The 17,189-nt window shown below is 32.3% G+C and overlaps 1 long non-coding RNA gene across 8 annotated transcripts; it reads left to right on the forward strand.

Moving 5' to 3' along the window:
• Positions 1 to 773: 773 nt before the first annotated feature.
• LOC145046486 (uncharacterized) lies at positions 774 to 6,185 on the forward strand. 8 transcript variants are annotated; one of them, XR_013682013.1, is made up of 8 exons: positions 777 to 1,429; positions 1,578 to 1,628; positions 1,782 to 2,111; positions 2,199 to 2,327; positions 2,539 to 2,638; positions 3,854 to 3,965; positions 4,343 to 4,411; positions 5,240 to 5,407. It is a non-coding gene; the product is annotated as an uncharacterized LOC145046486 (long non-coding RNA). The 8 variants fall into 8 exon arrangements; XR_013682014.1 differs by having other exon boundaries at positions 3,854 to 3,961; XR_013682009.1 differs by lacking the exons at positions 3,854 to 3,965; positions 4,343 to 4,411 and adding an exon at positions 6,030 to 6,185 and having other exon boundaries at positions 774 to 1,429; positions 5,240 to 5,867.
• Positions 6,186 to 17,189: the final 11,004 nt, after the last annotated feature.

A 17,189-nucleotide genomic window follows, 5' to 3' on the forward strand; every position in this document is an offset into this window, starting at 1 on the left:
AAAGTCCACAACCCCCCCCCCCCCCCCCCCCTTTTTTTTTGCCGTTGATCGCTTTAAATTTCGCCGTTTTGAATTGTTTCTTTGGTTCCTTCATTAATAATTGTTCTCTATTGAACATTTCCCCATATAGATGCGGTAAGAAATTTTTTTTGGTAGGAAGGTAAGACGTTTTTTTTTTCTATATATTTTTTTGACGAACAAAATAAATGAATCACTAGATGATTCACAAGAAAAAATTCCCAAAATAACATCTTTATGACTCATTTTTAAGTAAATTAAGAAAAAATTCATTTTTATGATAATTTTAGTGAATAACAACAAAATCATTGTATAAATGAATCATTGAGATGTTTTTTTAAGAATTTTTTCTTGTGAATCATCTTACAAATGAATTATCTAATGATTCATTTTATTTGTTCGCGAAAAAAATATGTAGAAACATAACTTCTTACCTTCCTACCAAAAAAATTCTTCTTATTTGATCTTGACTATATATATATATATATATATATATATATATATATATATATATATATATATATATATATATATATATATCAACGTTTTGACATTAAAGCAACATTTACAACAATTTTATGCATTACAGAAAGATCAATCAGATTGGTAAACCATTGAAAGAGTCAAAGAAAATAAAACCACTCCTTATATCTCGGTATCCCCAAATTTTAGGTGGAAGTTAAAAGACTCATTCAAATTAAAGAACCTTAAATATGGAGAATCAATTAGATTGGTAAACCATTGAAAGAGTCAGAAAATAAAACGACTCCTTATATCTTAGTATCCCCAAATTTTAGATGGAAGTTAAAAGACTCATTCTAATTAAAGAACCTTAAATACGGGGAATTTGTTACTTCATAGCTTCTCCTTGTATATAAAAACCAACATCGTCACCTAACGTGTTGGTCCTCACCCTTTCCATTTCCTTCATCAGCTTACATAGCCATCACTACCACCACTCTTTTTCCTTCTCTTTTTCCTAGCAGACAACCTGCCCTAAATACACCCACTAGCAACCGCGGGTCACCAGCATACGCGACCATCCCTTTCGTCTTCCGACTTGCTATATGGTCTATGTGTTTTAGGGGTGAATATGAAACGAGAAAGTATAAAAAATATGGAGATAACGAAAGATCGACGCTGAGGGGAGGAGATGTAGAAGCAACAAGAGAATTTTGGTGCTTGATCTAGGTTTATTAAGAAGCAGTTATGATTTATTCACTTACTCGAAATTATTCATCCCATTTCTAATTTCTCTATATGTTCATCCCCTGTATACAAGTGCGAGTGTCCGAAATCAGGTTAGATGTGTATGTAGTATGCAAAGCAGGTGGTGAATGTTAGTAGATATCTGGTTCCAAGTTGAAGTTTTGAAAAAATGAGCAGACACAACTGAGATTTTTGATTCCAAGTACGTATTGTAAAACATTTCAGTTCAAATTAAATTTATTATGTAAACATTAGCTGATTTTGCTATTTGTAACCATTTTTTTGTATGATTTTTGAATCCGAATACAATTTGAAGGCCTAAAAATTCACTCACTCTTCTTTATTTTCAGATACAGGTGAGTATGACCTCCTTTTCTAGGTTTTATTTAGATTTTTAAGCGGTAATCCTTCTTTATGTTCTTATTTATTACATAAGTATTTTGATTTTGATGGGTTTATTTACACAGAGAAATAAAATAAATATTGATGTTTGACGATTGTCATAAAGAAACATTAGAGGCTGAACTTTTAATTTGGTATAAATATATTTTCAGGTTATTAAAATGATGATTGTGGAAGAAAAGCTCTACAAATCCATGTATATATTGATGTTTGATGATCGTCAGCCCATTGCCACCTCACTTTACCCCATGTGTACCCTAACCCATAACACTTCCACGGCTACCCCTGGAAACTCCCTGGACAACATAAATAATAAGTTAACATCAATATGAAATCTAATCTTCTTTGAATGAAGAGTTTCTAGGTTCTTTTTATTGTCTTTAAATTTGTACATGATAAAAATGGACTTAGTGATTTGTTTTTAACCTTTCAGCTAGCATAAGGAGGGTAGACATCCATCACTGCTAAATCAAAATATTTTGGTATGTTATTATTCTTTGTTTTCTTGTTCTAATTACTCATTTTGATCAGGGAAAGTTATTATAGCTTATGAAAATGCATGTTTGCAGACACATTGCATCGCTTCTTAAAGAAATAGCATGACTGGGGATGGAAAAAGTCCATGGATTTATCAAAAGTTTTAGATGGTTTTTTGATGCTAGCACTCTTAAAATAAAAGCTCAAGTCCAAGTTATCAGGTTTCTAGCTTATTCACTCTTGACAAAGCTGTCATTTCCTTTTTCCATTTCCCTTTTTCTTGTGCATACACTTTGTTATTTTAATTATTTCAAAGAACATGGTTATCTTTGCTTATAATATCTATATAGAATATAATTTATAGTTTTTATTAGTTTATGATTGTATTCTGGTTGACTGGAATATCGAAACATGTTCAATTCTTTTTTGTAGGGAGAGAGTAGATCGCCCTTTCCAATGCATTTATTGTCAGTTATTTTGACTGTATGTTGTGTTATGGTTTCCCACTCTGGATGTCTATCTCTCTGTCCCGGTAATCTCTCTCTCTCTCTCTCTCTCTCTCTCTCCTTGTTATATGTTTTTGGGTTTTGTTGCTTTGGATGAGATGTTATTTACTCGCAAATGGTCATACCAAATCAAATCAGGAAACTTTGGAGAGGGTTTAGAGTTGTGAGTATTTTTTGAATATTAGGTGTGGTAAAGGGGAATCTGTAACGCCCATAGATCCGAGCTAGTCAATTTAGAGGCAATAGGGGTCGAAAATGACTTTTCGACAAAAGATTATTAAGAATAAATAATCTCAACCAAGTTTTAGTATATGTTACAAGGTTTCCGTACATATAAAGAGCGTCGAAATCCGAGTTATAACGAAGAAGTTATTGGCCGTTGAAGTTTTACGGTAAAACCGGCACGGGACCGGGAGACGTAAATAGTGAATTTATGGTAGAGCTTCTTTTAGACTTAGTAATCTAAATGAAATTCGTAGAATATGTTAACCTGAGAGCGTCCATAAAAAGAACACCCAAATCTGACTTCTTATGAGGAAGTTATGATTTTTCGAAGTTTCGGCTTAGCGGTGTACAACCCGAAGTTCGAGTATTAGATCGGGCGGTTTTTAGCCGACACAACCTAAACGAGAATCGAAGATCTCGTTATTAGTAGCGTAACGATAAAAAGACAGATGAAAATGGACATCGGATAAAGAAGTTATGAGATTTTAACAGACCAATCCTGTCCCGACCTGTTAAAAATATAACTTTAAAAATAAAGTCAAAATTAGCCGACGGAGTCTAAACGAAAGTTGTAGAGTACGTCTCCACCTATGCGTGGATATAAATAACGTCAAAAAAGGAGTTCGTATGAACGAGTTACAAATTATAATAGCATATTTACGTATTAAAATAAAGTATAAATCATATATACGTACACATATATATACATATGTATATATCATTAGAAAGGTATCGACGATGCGGTCATTATAAGACTAATGTTGAGTTCTTTCGACATTAGTTTAGTGCAAATATCGTTAAATCTATTTAAAATAGTATTATGAAGGGGTGTTTCGTTGTTTATATAACTATAAGGTCATTAAGTAATTATGGAGGGTAGTTTTTGTAAATTCAATCACTATAAATAAGAGGCTTGGGCTCTCATATTTCTTGCACCATTCTCTTGATTCAAGAGTCTTTCTCTCCTTATCCCCCGAGCATTTCGGTCCCTCGTAACTCGACTTCTCTTTCTGTAGTTTTAGTATAGTAAGGTGAGCGCTGAAGCTCTGCACGAATCTTTCTTAGAAAGATCTAGCGACGAAGTTCTGCCCCTGCAGAGCCCGACTCCTAGCTAAGATCCCCTTGTAAGTAAGTTATGCTTACCCTATTTTAAATATAGTTTATATTTAAAATTAGTATTGTTATTATAAATTTATAATAAATATTTGAGCTATTATTATGACTTATACAAGTGTCGTTATAATATCTTTTTAACTACTCGCGGTACGGGGAGTCTGGTTTAAAGGGCCGCATAAGGTTGTTGGATTTCAGAAGTGCTATACGCGAATATGGTCCTGCCCTCCGGTGTTTTCTGGCCCCTGTCTGTACATAGTGGTTGAAAAGTATTGTTTAAACGCTTATATAATAATAATAATAATAATAATAATAATAATAATAATAATAATAATAATAATAATAATTAGTCACGATAATATTAGACTAAAATCTAGTGGTGATAATACTAGGTTTTGTCGAAGGAAATTATTTTAAAGTAAACGAAGCGCTGTCCGAGTACCGAGTCACCACCTTCTCAAGTGAGTGCATAGTTACTTTCATCTTACACATAGATATGAAGTATTTAATATATATTACATGTTGTGAGTGCATAGTTACTTTCATCTTACACATAGATATGAAGTATTTAATATATATTACATGTTGTGAGTGCATAGTTACTTTCATCTTACACATAGATATGAAGTATTTAATATATATTACATGTTGTGAGTGCATAGTTACTTTCAGCTTACACATAGATATGAAGTATTTTATATAAATTACCTGTTATGTGTGCATATTATCTGAATACTTGCTATCTATGCTGGATGAACGTTTTATACATGTTTTCAATGATTTAAACTGTATATGTATTTTATATCTACAAAATGTGTTGGGTAAAACATGAGTAGATGTAATAGTTGCTGTGTGACAAAATAAAATAATGAGAGGCCTCGTTATAGATGTTAATGATGGTCCAGTCACCTAGCGGAGTATAGATGACGACCACGGACTATTCTAGACAGTCCAGTGGAACACTAGCAGGCTCGCAACCTGTAGGTGTTTATTCGAACTGTGTGTTTATTTGAATTGTGTGCTCATCGGATGTACTCCATCCCCCACATGGTTGCCTTAAGGACATTTACGACTGAGGAATCCCCCTAGCAGTAGTGTCCATCCCGATGATAGTCCTTAGACTAGGTCCCTTGTGTTAGATGTCTTAGGGACGTAAAGTGAGGATAACGGGAATGGGTAATCGGGTTTATTTGGTTTGATAAAGTTAATAAACTTATTTATTGTGTGTTGAAAACCCTATGTTCTCACCAGGCTCCCAAGCCTGACCCACCCAGTTTCTTGTATTACAGGTAGTGGCGCATGAGCATAGATGTGATGTCTTGGGATAAGAGATTAATGGATTTTAGGCCTGTAACTACGGAATAATGTAGTAAGGCCTATGTTGTATTGTTTATACTTATGTACTGTATCGAACATGACATCCCGAGTCTTTTTAATGAAATACATTTATATGGAAATGCTTTTGATAAATCTTTATCATAATATTGTTTTGGGACAAATTCCGCAACTCTTTTGTTAAAAGATTACTCTGATTTTGAAATAAAGTATAAACAAAACCGGTCTTTTCTGGCCGTGATTTTGGGGATGTCACAGAAACACCTTTGCATTTTGATACATCAGATAAAGCATAAAGTCATAATATTTGGTTTTCTTGCAACACAAATAACATTTTGTCCCTATTTGTTCGGTAATATTATAATTTTTATGGTCGTTCATGGTTTTTACACATGCAAATTAAATCAGAGAGTTGAATAAATAAGCATTTTGCTGCTATTATTATTTTTATTTTCGATTTACCTATGTTTGAACAGCAAAAATTAGCATAATAAAGTAAAAATCATGACTGGTCACTCTTTTTTGTTTACAAAGTATTAACGATTACCTTGAGCTCTTCACCACCAAACTCGAGAATCAAAGGTATATAAATTCACTTTTATTTCATTTGTTTTCACTTTCCTGAATTTTATTTCCTCTTTTGTAATGAAAGTTGTTATGTTGAATTTGTAAACATTTTCTTATTATCAAATCTAAACATTGAATGAGTTTTTCACTTAATTCATAATAGTTTTAATATTGCAGTAAAGTTGTTGCTGAGCTTTATCTGTTAAGAATTGTATACTAGAAGGGTTAAGTTTTAAGCTGAATATGAAGTTTGTGCACTTAGATGTTGGATGTCTGTGCACATGAAGTTGTATGAGTGGGTTAAAATTGGTTCATGAAGATATGAATGTGTGTGTGGATAGTTGATTATTATTATTATTATTATTATTATTATTATTATTATTATTATTATTATTATTATTATTATTATTGTATTTACTCATGATTATAGAAAAGCAAAACTTTTATTTATTTATTATTTTTGTATTTACTCCTCGTGATTATAGAAAAACAAAACCTAAAGTAAAAAAACATGGGAGATTTTATTATTACCCCTAAAAATGGATGAGATACACTTCTATGGAGGTAAATTTTCCATCTAAAATAGTTTATGATAATAACAGTTTTATATTGATGAAAATGTTCATATTTTACATATTTGGGCCGAGCCTACACTCATAACATTAATAATATAAGACTCATTTTATTTTTTCTAACTAAGACCTTTTATGACCACTCCATAAATTATGTCAAGAAGTTATAACTATAAAAAACAATTTATCATTTTGTCCTTTGGATTTACATCACTAGGTGGGTGTTTAGGAGTGTTTTTAAAAATAAATTATTAGCTTATTGGATTTTCAAAAAACCAATAAATAAAAAAATGTTTGCCAAACACTAATTTTATAGGCGAAAAAGGTCTTTTCTAAAAGTCATTAAGTCCAAACTTTTCGAAAAAGGCCAATAAACACTTTAAAAAGCAATTTCAAACACGCCCTAAGTACCATGTCTTTAGAAACTATTTGATTTGTATATAGAAACTAATTTGTAGAAATACAATTAGTACCCGACGCTTGAAAGGAAAACAAAATTTTCTTTTGTGTTCCTGAGTTGAAAAGAATTGGAATGACAATTAATCATTTTCTTCTTTGCTTCCAAATCCTTCCAAATCAGAACGAAAGATAGGAGGGAAAGGATCATTCTATTTCCCTCCACTTTCTTTCACTTCTCTCCTTCCATTTGCTTTTTGAACTCTGTAATTGGATGCTAATTCTCATCTCTTTACAATCAAAACCTTCAACTTACATAATCGACCCCATTTTCAGTTCTCATACCCCTCTTTCATCCACCTCAACCCACCGTCATGGAACAAAACGGCCACCTCATGCCTCACCGGTGGTGCATCTTCTACGCTCTGAAAACATGTCCCAAATGGATGTGTAGATGGTCATCAGAAGTCCACGATGGAAGATTGAAAAGGTTACCGAGCATATTGATACGTTAGGTTTTAAAGCCATGTCCATGTTACTTTCATTATCGACCTCTTTTTCTAGCAACAGGAAAGTTGTTGTCAAGAGCAACGATGCCTTCCTCTTCTTTCAACTGAATTTATTTGTTCGGTCTCTTTCAAGCCCTAAATCGATTGAAAGAACAATATTATGGGTGTGTTTGCGACTTGCGATCACAGAAAGAAATGAGAGGGAAGAAAGGCAAACGCAGAGTATGTTGGATTTTATAGGAGGCGTCATCGTCTTCAATAAATTTACCTATGTCTACATCTAAAATCGATGTCTTTCGTTCATCAATGATGCAAATTACCACACCAATACGTTATTTCTTTTCAATTAATCACACAAACAATTCGTCCTCTTCAAATGTGACTATAACTTGTTGAAAATCATTCATTCATGTAATTTTGAAAATGTTTGAGGCTTTCTTCTTCTTCTTTTTTTTTTTTTTTTTGTTTTTTTGTTTTTGTTTTTTTTTTTTTCAGTTTTTTTATCTCTTTCCCTAGGAATTGTTTTCTTTGGTTCCTTCCCTTAGTCTCTAGAAATGATTCTGCCTTTACAAGTATTTTAAAAGCTTATAATATCATTTATACAATGCGTTAGCAAGTGTTTGTCTTTACGCTCAGGCCGGTCCTGACGGTGGGCAACCCGGGCGACCGCCCAGGGCCCACGACTTTTGGGGGCCCAAAATTTATGGGTTATATAGTGTATATATATAAAAAATTATTACCAAAATAATTTTTAGGGCCTAAAGTTGGTTCAAACTTAAATTTGCTCAAAAGATAAGCAATTTGGCTTGTTTGTTATTGTTAATTGAATGTGTAATAAATGATATTTTTTTTTGAATCTTTATTATATTTATCTTTAAGGGGCCTGTTTTTTTCTTTTCACCCCAGGCCCATATACATTTGGACCAGCCCTGTTTATGCTTCAAAGAGAAATAGTATTTGGTTTGTGGTAGTGGCTTAAAGAATTAGGTAAAAATTCTTACTCTTTTCTTCTTAATGCCTTTTCTATCATTCACTATTTTGTGTTCTTCTGAACTGATTCACATGTACATCCTAATGAACAAGATTTAGAAAGAATATCAGCTTCAGAAGCTGAAAGGATTGCTCAATTGTTTAATTCAACTTTTCCTCGCTTTTATCCAAGTTGTGAAAAGATTCAACATAATTGATTCATATACTTTGGTAAGGTGTCTTGTATATCTTTCATTCCGTGGCTATTTTTATATATAAAAAAAATCATTATGATTGGGTGAAGTTAAATACACGAGTCAGAATGTTCCATATAAAATTTTTGAAATATAAAAAAATATATGATATGATGCCTACAAAAACGTGCAAACCGCATACAAGATTGCTTTAGCAAACCCTGATAATGGGAACAATATTCCCTTCTATATTTTTCCCATTGATGAAAATTAATCGACTGCATTAGGTGAAAAAGATACATTATCTTATTGCATTAGCAAAATGAAAGTATACTTCTATAATGAATACATCCAAGAAAGTACATTGCTATGTGTTATATAGAACTCTTTTATGTTTAAGATATGATGAGATTGATTGAAATGAGAGCGATAATTAGACACACCCATTTATGTTTAGTATCATATGAGAATATTGTTAAACCATAATAATGATTATACATAAAATGAGTGTTTCGTTATGGGTCGCTTCACCCACAACCTCAGGCAATTCGCATGCATTTATCAATGGTAAATCCATTACCTAAATACTTTATGATATAAAAACCATCTATTAATTACCAATAAATGATGACAGATTTTGTGTTTGCATGGATCACAAGATGGTCCTGTACAGTATGTCTCTATTTTTTTTTTTCATTTTGTCACTATTTTTACTCGAAAAGATTTTATATATTTCATAGATATATTACTATTATCACTTTAATTTTTTATTCTCAAAGATTAATGGTGCCTAGATTCATGTATTATTGGGGTGGAATAATTTGCATTACTGCAATAGGTAGCACATAAGTTTGTATTTTATAATTGAGTGTAGCTTTTTATTGGTATAATAATTAATTTTTTGTTAGTAATATATGAGAGATATGCATCTTATTTAACTATAGGTCTATATTCACTACTAGTTTATAACCCGTAAGAACCATGGTTACAAAATTAGTTAAAATTTTATAGTAAAAATTCAAAATTATTAATCAATTATTTTAAATAAATTATTAATTAAGAGATTTTTTTAGTTATATAAAATTATAATCATTGATTTAAATAAATATGTGAAATTATATCACTTTATAATTTGTATTAATTTTATTTTAATTTTTATTTTAATGCTATTAATTTAATGTAGATAGAATGAGAAATTTAAATTTTAAAATTTAAAATTTAAAATAAATAATCAATAGGTTGACAAGTAGCAAGTATTAATTAGAAAACATAATAAAATCACACATGACAAAAGAAAAATAAAATATGCATTAATTAAGAGATCTAATAAGATGACACATGTCAAAAAAAGAATAAAACTATTCTTTTATTAGAATATGGATTAAATGTTTTATTGGGGTATATTGTAATTTTATGAATATATAAATTTGAGTGCATGTGGCTTTTTGCAACCCAAATTTACCGTGTCACAAATTATGACGATGTGATAATATTGTGATTATTACGTTAAAACAAAAAATAAAAGAAAATCGACCCGGAGTGAATCCGATACATTTTTAATAGTTACCATCAGAAGAAGCAAACACCTTGAAAAATATTATATTGAAAACCATAGTTTTAGTTTTTCCACTTTTCAAAAAAAAAGTATTCTTGATATCAAAAACATTAAAACATTAATTCGTTAAAACTTTTCAATATAGTATTAGAGTTAGGGCTGACAAATATGTACCACAGAAAACCAACCAACATGTTACCAACCGAACCAATCATATCGGTAGCCAAGTTGTTTGGTAGACAATATGTTTGGCTGATAATACTATGCCAATTAAGTAGTCTTGGTAAATTAACGGTATGAAATTTTGAATACCACGGTTGTACCATACCAACCAATTATATATATATATATATATATATATATATATATATATATATATATATATATATATATATATATATATATATATATATCTCTTCATAAATACAAATAAATAAGAGTTCTCATATCTTCATGTTTTAATTAGAATAAGAACCAACAAGTATTAAAATTACTAAACTAACACATTGACCGACAAATTTCTTGATATTTATTTTTTGATGTGCACGAGATTGGTGATACATACACTAAAACTTAAAAATGAATACTAACTTCTCATTCCTTCTACTGTTTCCATTTGTTTCCTTTAACAACTTGCTAGGGGTGAACATCTTTTAATCCTTTTAGTGGTTTCCAAAAAAAATACTACCAGAAGTGAGTGAAGCAACAGCCAAATGTCCACAAATTCAACTTATATTTATGTATAGTAGATATTAGTTAAAAATTTGGTATATACATTAGAAAGTTCCTTCTTTTTGTTACCCGACTTTGATGAGATAGGATCGGAAAAGGTCTGACTCCAAATACCAATATGTATTAACCAAATTTGTTGGTAGCCAAATTAACTGGTACCAAGTATACTTGGTACGGTACTGGTAGCTAAAATCTTATACCAACTATAATTGGTACGGTACACGGTTTGGAGAAAAAAAAACTCGGTACCGTACCAATTCCACCCCTAATCAGAGTTACTAAAACGAAGGTGATTTAAAAACATAGTGTGGAAGTCAAAATCCTAGATTACATATTCAAAATGTAATAAAAAGCAATAATATTTAAAATCCACAAGAATGCGAAATGTTGATTGTAGTCACGTCAAGTCCTTCATTTGTCTACCTCGGAAGTAGGGGTGCAAACGAGCCAAGCCGAGCCCGAGCTTGGTCAGACTCGGCTTGGGCTTGTTTAAGTTATACGAAGCTTGAGCTCGAGCTTGGCTCGAACTCGTAAAGAATTATACAAGCTCGGCTAGGGCTCGGGCTCGGCTCATTTTTCGTTTTACATGCCTAAATAAGCTTAAGCTCGTCTCGAGCTTGTTAAGAAGCTCGTTTACTAATACCATAAATCTCTAATTTCTCAAATATGTTTTTATTTTAATATATGAAAATAATAATAAATTGTATTATATAAAGGCTCGTGAGCCTAATCGAGCTTAGTGACATAGGTTCGAGCTCGAGCTCGTTTAATAAATGAGCTTAATATTAAGCTCGAGCTCGTCTCAAGTTCAGTTAAAATCGGTTTCGAGTCGTGCTTTTAACGAGCTGATCCCGAGTAGATTGCGAGTAGCTTGACTCATTTGCACCCCTACTCGGAAGGGTCCTGAAAAATATTAATAAACAACAGGTAAACAAAAATGTTTAGTGAGCATACAAAGTACTCACCCATTATATAAATCATATACCTCCACATAACATGTAACTTACCACAAAAAACATATCACATAAATACAAATTGTTGGTACCAACCCTATATTTGAAGGTTGATTCCCCCGAAGGGCTTACTCAGACACTACAACCCTGAGAACATGTCACTTCTCCCGAAGGACTTGTCATGACCTACTATCTTAATAGCACCCCCTCCCCTTAAGGGCTTATCGTGGTCATCAAAACCTTGATCACTTCCCCTGAAGAGCTTATCATGGTCAACATTACACATACACATGCATATTCAACATAATAAGGAATTTATTGCAACTCACCTAAACAACAAAGTAGACAGAGCAACACTACATGTGCTTGCTAATATGAACTTCCAACTTAATGAACACCAACCGTCCATATCAATAACCCCTACTTAGTTAATATTTCAAGTAATATTTAATAATACTTAATTTACAATTTATTATTACTTTAAAAGTCGTTACACAAATCCGTTTGTGGACCGATTTATCCCTCTTATCCTTGTTCCCATTCCCATTACCATCAAATATTAATATTTATTATTGAAGAATATTTCCTTATCTTTTTTTGGATATAAAATACATTCTATAATTATTTTAATGCTATTTTCATTGATTTCACGAATTTACTATAAAAATCAATCACTTTTAGGACCGATCGGTGAAGATGGTCACCAACAACCTAGAATGAGTGAGGCTCATTCCATGGATAAATATATGTTAAAATATACTCTTTCAGCAAAACTCAGTGCAAGACCTTATACCAATTAGATTTTTCTAGAATTATTTATATATTTTACAAGTTGGCTATTGCAAACAACCATCTTTCTGGACCAATCTGCAAATAATGTAAATTCCATCTAATTTAATATGAAATAAAACCAATACCTTTTTTAGGAATGAAATAGCACATTCTTATCAATACAGAAAAATCCTTATTTAATTTGGAGCTTCCTATATATAATTACATTTTTTTTTTAAAATGACCAAAAGTGATCATCATATATTTTGGACCAGTATGCATTAGATGAAAGCTTTACATAAATATAGACAAAACCAGATTAAGCGTTGTTGGTAAATGAAGCTAGACATATACCTTTTCAGGGATATATTATATATGCATTTTGGATAATCCAATGATTTTATATGATTTCCAAAGTTAGGGGACAATTTCAGAATTTTGCAAAACTAACAACACTTAGTCTACTTTCCACTCAACCCATTAAGTACTTAGTGGTTAAGCTCATAAACATTCATTTCAATGGAATGAAAGCTTAACCCAAGTATTTCCATGATCAAACAATAAACCACTTAATTGTTTAAGAACTTTGTCAAAATCATTACATTTAAATCATACTTCTTCACTTACATCACTAAAAGGAAATTGAGGTGTAAGGTTCAATCTAAACCCATTAAGAAATTAATCCTTTATTACAAGGGATGAATAAGAGTCACAACTCATCCACCATGGTCACATGGTGGTGTTAATGTGGTTTTAGGGTGGATAAAAACCTCACACCAAATTATTTCCCAAAACGGAAAAGAAGAAGAAATGTGTTTAGCTTTTTGTCTTTAGCCATGGATTTGGAAGCTCACTTAAAGATAAGTAGAATGAAACCGAGGGGTAACTTTCAATATAAACCCATTAAGCACTTAATCCACTATTGCAAGGGATGAACAAGAGTCACAACTTAGCCACCATGAAATGGTGCTCACATGGTGGGGCTAGGTTGGTTTCATGGTAGATAAAACCCTCACACCAAAATATTTGCCAAAAAGGGAAAGAAGAAGACGGGTGTTTAGCTTTTAGTATTTAGCCATAGATTTGGAAGCTCATAACTACACCTCCAACTCGTGAGTCCATGATGGTGATTGGGTGGTTTACTAAAGGCCACCGCTATCGACAACAATGGTGGTTGGTGGTGGTGTTTTCATGGTGGTTAATTGACAAAAATAAAGAATAGGTTAGGGGGAAATAAGAGTACCTCAAGAGATCAAGCAAGAACATCTCATTCCACAACCTCTCTCCCACCTCCAGTCATCTCTCTAATGAGATCTCCTCTAGTCGGTAGCTTCCTCTTCAATGGGTTCTTCTTGTCGTCTTCTTTCCCTATTCTTTCTCGGCTTTCTAGATTTCCTTCTCACTCTAACCTCTTTCCTAGATGCATGCAAGGCATAAATGAGGGGGGGGGGGTGTTAAGGTTTAGTATGCAGCAAGAGCATATGAGGAAAAAGAGATGGGGCTATTCTCATGTTGTTATGGCTATTATATTTGGATTTTCCATAATGGTCCCTTGGGTTTTGTCATTTCTAAATACCCTTAACCCTATGTTTCGAGACAAAAAAAGTTTCTTAAATACAATTTCAACACCTTAACTAGGTTCACTTCTTATAATATAATGAAAATAATTTTCACTTACAATGTGGTCCTTTTTCTTAAATAATCCTTTAAATTATCATATCATATGATGTTATTTAACTATGTATTTTAGGTCATTATCTTAATATATTTGAGTAAAAATATTATATTTTAAGATATATGATATTTAATATGCTTTGAAATGTTCAATTACAGTTAAAACTAGAGCTGAGATGCAAAAGAAGGAGAAAGGAGCTGAAAAAGACGCAAAAAGGATGTTGCTGGGAGCTTGACCTCTTGTAAGGTTTTGGCCATATCTCATGACTCATAACTCCATTGACGAGCTTTAAGATGTTCTAGAAACTAGAAATTTTTTTGGACAACTTTCGTGTTTATGCCAAATTTTTATTCCTAGTTTCCATGCCATGACAAAGCCATTCCCACGGCGTGGCGACATCAGAAAATTTCGTGGACACAAAGAAACCATCTCTAACGGTGTGGCGGTGTTTGTAACCTCCAAACAGAGTCGAAAAGTAACCATGATAACATATCTTCAACCCTAATTCATTCCCTACGAAAATAATCCCTAACAGTGCCGTTTTGAGGGTCTAAAAGGCGACCGGATGGGTGTTAATTTGATATGGAGCGAAGATCTGAAGGATTTGAGAAGGTCAACAAGTTTGCAAATAGATTACCAGTAGACTTTGGTCCAATGGTAAACAAGAAATCACCTTGAAAGCTGCCATCTGGGCAGCTAAGAATGTAGATACCCAAATAAGAGAAAAGGGTCTAGAAAAAGATAAGGCAGGAGAAAAGAGGAAGCTTAAGGGATCCTTAAGATCCGACAAGAAAGGAACATTCTCGAAGTCTAACATGGATGACCAAAAGTATGGGAGTAGTGGAACCTAGTGGTGTGAGAAGTGAAAGAAGAAGCACTTCGGAAGATCCGACGGAGAAGTGACTTGTTATAAGAGTGGGAGGATCAGTCACACTTCCAGGGATTGTACGCTTAATGATAAGGTATGATACGGATGCGGAGACAATAAACATATGTGAAAAGATTGCCCGAAGAAAAATGAAGCAGCAAGACCGAACACGCCAAAGCCAAAGTTAAGAGCATTCTAGATGATCCTTAATGAAGCAGGCGACAGTGCAAAGGATCAGGAGTAAGGATTAGGGATGAGCATATGGACCGGGGAACCGACCGGAACCGGTACCGGAACCGGAACCCGATGGAACCGGTCGGGCCGGGACCGGGACGTTATTTTTGTTGATTTTTGAAACCGGGAACCGGTAGGAACCGGAACCGATATAACCGGAACCGGTAGAACCGGCAAAAACCGGTAGAACCGGTAAAAACCGGAACCGTATGATGCTATTTTTCGAGGGCCGGTTCCAACATTTGAAGACACGGCAAGAACCGGTAGGAACTGGGAACCGGTAGAACCGCCGGGCCGGTTCGGTTCTTGATTTTGGCCGAAGCCGGTTCCCGGTTCCAGTCCGGTTCGGGCCGGTTCAGTCCTTTTGCTCATCCCTAGTAAGGATCTATATATTTGAAGAGCAAGATATAAAGTAGCCATATAAATCGACTAGGAATTACAAATAAAGAAAACTAGTGCATTAAAAATACACATCAAAGTTTTTAGTGTCGTTGTCGGAGAATGATTTTCAATTAATTTAGTTTATTTGATTATTCGTTATTTGTTTTTGCATTTTTAGTTTTATTTTTTTATCTTCTTTGATAACATGTCATTTGTCGGGAAGGTTTTGCTATTTTGTGCAGGAATTCATGATCATATGTATTGCTTGGTTTTTCTTTTTGCATGGGTTTCGAGAGTACAAGAGTTAGAGAATTTTTTTACTTGTTTAGTCTACAATTTTGGTGAATTGTCAAACTCAATCCTCGAAGTATAGTGTAGCAAGACGTCTTGTGGTGGTTAGGTGATAATAATCAACGACATACTTCCATATAGAGAAAACAATTGAGCAAAAATAATTGAAATAAATGTAAGCTTCGACTTGTTTCACATATTATTGATAAAGAGACATGCATGTTATATCATATTTTTAGTTGGTCAAGTATTCTCAAATTTACAATTTTATTTTATTTGAAATGTAAATAATAATATAAGATTTTATATATATATATATATATATATATATATATATATATATATATATATATATATATATATAAATATAAATATATAATTGGTTGTATTTTTTCATATGTATTCTAAAAAAATTATAAAATCTATCTTCTCTAATAAATGAAGGTTTTTTTTTTGCCATTTGTCACATTCTTATTCATTTTGCCACATGTCATTTTGTGGTTATTTTGAATTAATTTTTATTCCATATTTAATTTTATGGTTTTCCTATTTTATTAAATTTCATATAATATTTAAATTTAATAATAAATGCATATCAATTTCATTAATACACTTTCCTTATAACTTCAAAATTTTAAAATAAAATCTCATTGATTTGCTTTGATTATTTTATCTAAATGATTTGTTTAAATTTAAAAAAGAAAAAAAAACACTTTAATTTTAATAATTCAATATTTTTCTCATTTTTCTTATAAATTTAAATTTCTTAAATGCTTATACATATTTAATTTTTTTAAATACACTCATGTAATACATGGGGCTCACACTTAGTTGTAGAAGAAAGGAGATAGTTAGATAACTACGTTTTTGTTGATGAACTAAATCAAAAGTTTTACTTGTATCCAACAAGATATAATTACTTACATGTCTAAATAAATTATTTGCTTTTTGTTTTTGACATTTGAAGGGTTTAACTAGAACTATTATACTCATATATTAAAAGACATCGTGTTTACCAACAGTATCTTTTATGCAATTTAGATTTCAACCACACCATTTCGTTAATATTAAAGATTTGGTCCCTGTTTTCCCTACAAACGGGACGTTTCGTTTTGATTCCATAAGAGTTCCGACGACTCATAGAATCCATTTTCGTTCCTGCAAACCATACATCGTTTTGATTTCATAAGAGTGCCGACAACTCGAAGAATCCGTTGACGTATTTCAGGCACGTTTC

The sequence above is a fragment of the Lactuca saligna genome, chromosome 5, assembly GCF_052625555.1.
Source record: "Lactuca saligna cultivar CGN05327 chromosome 5, ASM5262555v1, whole genome shotgun sequence".
NCBI classification, from domain to species: domain Eukaryota; kingdom Viridiplantae; phylum Streptophyta; class Magnoliopsida; order Asterales; family Asteraceae; genus Lactuca; species Lactuca saligna.